We start from the raw sequence: 3,714 nt of genomic DNA on the forward strand, positions 1-3,714 counted from the left end.
CTGCATCTATTGATATGATCCTATGGTTTTTATCTTTACTTTTGTTGATATGATGGATTATGTTGATTGATTTCCAAATGTTAAACCATCCTTGCATCCCTGGGATGAATCCCACTTGGTCATGGTCTATGATCTTTTTGATGAGTTGTTGGATACTATTTTCTAATATTTTATTGAGGATCTTCACATTGGTGTTCATCAGGGATATTGGTCTTAATTTTCTTTGTTAGTGGTGTCTTTGTTTGATTTTGGTATTAGGGAGATGTGTGCTTCATAGAAACTGTTTGGCAGAGTTGCTGTTTTTTCAATTTTCTGGAAAAGCTTGAGGAGAACTGGCAACCGGTTTTCTTTAAATGTTTGGAAGAAGTTGCCAGTGAATCCATCTGGACCTGGGCTTTTGTTTTTGGGGAGATTTTTGATTACAGTTTCAATTTCCTTGATATTAATAGGTCTATTCAGGTATTCCAAGTCTTCTTGGTTCAGTCTTGGGAGATTGTAGGAATCAAGGAATTCATCCATTTATTTTAGGTTCTCTTATTTTGTGGCATACAGACTTTCAAAGTAGTCTCTAACGATCTTTTGAATTTTGTTGGTTTCTGTTGTGATGTTTCCCTTTTCAATCCTGATTTGGTTTATTAGGTTTATTGATATCTCTTTCTTTGTGAGTCTTGCTAGTGGTTTATCAATCCTGTTTATTTTCTCAAAGAATCAGCTCTTGCTTTCATTGACTTTTCGGATTGTTTTCTGGGTTTCCATGTCGTTGATTTCTGCTTTAATTTTTATTATTTCTTTCCTTCGGTCTGGTTTGGGTTCCTTTTTCTGGTCCTTTTCTAAGGCTGTGAAGTCACGCTATCTATGTAGGCCCTTTCTTCCTTCCTAAAGAATGCTTAAGAGGTATAAATTTCCCCCTTAACACAGCTTTAGCTGCGTTTCATAGGTTTTGGTAGCTCATGTCTTCATTCTCATTTGTTTCTAGGTATTTCTTGGTTTCTTCCTTGATTTCCTTCCTGACCCATTCATTGTTCAACACGGATCTGTTTAATATCCAGGAGTTTGTTTTGATTCTTTGCGTCTGTGTGTGATTAGCTTCTATCTTCAGCGCATCGTGGTCTGAGAAGATAGTATACAATTTCAATTTTTCTGATTTTATTGAGGTATGTTTTGTGGCCCAGTACATGGTCTATTTTGGAAAATGTTCTGTGTGCACTGGAAAAGAATGTGTATTCTTTCTTTTTGGAGTGTAAAGCCTGTATAGGTCTATTAGGCCTCTCTCTTCTATTTCTTCCTTTAGAGTTTGCATTTCCTTGCTGAGTTTTGTTCTTGTCGATATATACAGAGGTGATAAGGCAGTGTTGTAGTCTCTGCCTACTATTGTGCTGTTAGCGATGTCCTCCTTAAAGTCTGTTAGGAGTTGTTTTAAGTATTTAGCCTGTCTCTCATTAGGTGCATATACGTTTAAGAGTGTGATTTCTTGCTGTTGCACATACCCCTTGATCAATAGGAAGTGACCTTCGCTGTCCCTTCTAAATCTTTTTCAAACTGAAATCTATGTTGTCGGAGACTAGTATTGCCACATCAGCTTTTTTGAGGGAGTTGTTTGCTTGCAGGATTGTTTTCCATCCTTTGACTTTGAGTCTGTGTTTGCTCTGACTGTTCAGGTGTGTTTCTTGCAGGCAGCAGAATGTTGGGTTTAGTTTCCAAATCCATTTTGCCACTCTGTGTCTCTTAATTGGTGCATTTAGGCCATTGACATTGAGAGAGATTATTGTTATGGGGTTTTTTGGTCATCTTTCTGTGGGGTTGGTTGTTCTTGTGGGGTTCTTCCTTGACTTACAATAGCCCCTTTAGTCCTTATTTTAAGTTTGGTTTTGAGTCTATGAAGATGATAAGCTGTTGTTTATCCGAGAAATAGTGTATTGTGACTTCGAGTTTGAGTGAGAGTTTAGACGGATAAAGTATTCTTGGTGAGGCATTCATTTCATTGAGTTTTTTCACTATGCCCCACCATTGTTTTTGGGCTCGGAGGGTTTCCTCTGATAGGTCTGCTGTAAATCTGAGGGGTGCTCCTTTGTATGTGATTTCCTTCTTTGACCTTGCTGCTTGCAGAATTGTGTCTCTATCCCCAGCCTCTGTCATTCTGACTATGATATGCCTTGGAGTCTTTTTATTCGTGTATCTTTTTGCTGGTACTCTTCGGGCTCCTTGGATCTGGATGCCTGCCTTCTCCAGCTCTGGGAATTTCTTAGCAATGATGTCTTTGACTGTGTTTTTTACATTGGGGTTACTTCCCTGTGCTTCTGGTACTCCAATAATTCTTATGTTGTTTCTCTTGAAGTCAATCCCAAGGACTCTGATTTGCTCTATAGCCATTTTGAAGTCTTTTGCCATTATTTGTTTTTGTCTGTAAGCTTTCTGCAGCTCATCTTCAAGCTCACTGATTCTGTCTTCGGCTGTAGTCATTCTATCATTGAGGGCACCTACTGATATTTTTAATTCATATACCGAATCTTTTATTTGTGTGACTTCTGTTCGTAGCTTTGTGACATCTGTTTGTAGCTTTGAAATTTCTGGTCTCATTTCTTCCTGCATTTTCTTGGTTGACCGTTCCAAAGCTTTATTCGTATCCTCCCTTAATTTATTGGATGTCTGTTCCATGGTTGCTTTGAGTACATTGACCCTCTTTAAGATTTCCTCTCTAAATTTTTTTTCTTCAAGGTCCTGTATGTTGGTCGACCCTGTGAAGATATCTGGAATCTTTTCTTCATCCTCTCTTCGTGGAGGGGATTTTTGCTGTTTCTTCATATTGTTATGGAAATCTAGAGTTGGAATCTTCTAGGTGTCTATCCCTATTCCCTCTTTCTGCAGGGGGGATTCTGTTTGTGCTAAGTTGATGATGGTAGCCTTCTTCCAATTCTAGAATACTTCCTTACTGTCAGGCGCTCCTCTTGGTTTATGTGGGGCCTCTAGTGATGACTTAAGGCTATGCTGTTTTTATGAGGAGTTTGTGCAGATTCTGTTGTTCACTGATAGCTTTTGTGAAGTTCAAGTCAGCTAAAGGACTACTTGGCAAAGAATGATTGAGATGGCCAGGGTGATTTTTGAATAGATTATAGAGAGTATAATGTAAGGAAAATAACAACTGCGGCTGCATAAGCGGCCACCGCTCAGCACGTGGCCACGCCCCTTTAAGGCCATGCCCCATGAAATACAGGTCACGCCCCTGGTAATCTCTTGGGGCACAGGGCGGGGTAGGCGGGATCATGTTCCTCTGCGTGGGTACCTGATCAACAGTTCGGGTGTTACAGAGGAGCGGAGAGGCATGTCCAGCACAGCGCAGGGAGTTAGGGGTTCCAGGGGAGCCCCCGCTGCCTGGGAGCGTTGGGAGAGTGTCCCGGGGGTCAGTCTAAATTTATTTTTGACTTATTTGGCCTTACACAATTCGCATGAACTCCTGTTTGTTGCAGGTGACAAAATTTTATTTTTTAAAAAAGTAGTTAAGTAGCATTTTATTATACGAACATGCCACATCTTCTTTATCAAATCATCTTTTTTTATTAGTTTATTTTTAATTAGAGAGTCATCGTGAGGGTACAGTTACAGATCCATACATCTTTGTGCTCATGTTTCCCCCATACAAAGTTCGATAACCCATCCCTTCACCAGTGCCCATTCTCCACCACCAGTAAACCCAACATCCCTCTCCCGTCTCCCCCC

This window comes from Sorex araneus, chromosome 2 (genome assembly GCF_027595985.1).
Source record: "Sorex araneus isolate mSorAra2 chromosome 2, mSorAra2.pri, whole genome shotgun sequence".
In the NCBI taxonomy this organism is placed as follows: domain Eukaryota; kingdom Metazoa; phylum Chordata; class Mammalia; order Eulipotyphla; family Soricidae; genus Sorex; species Sorex araneus.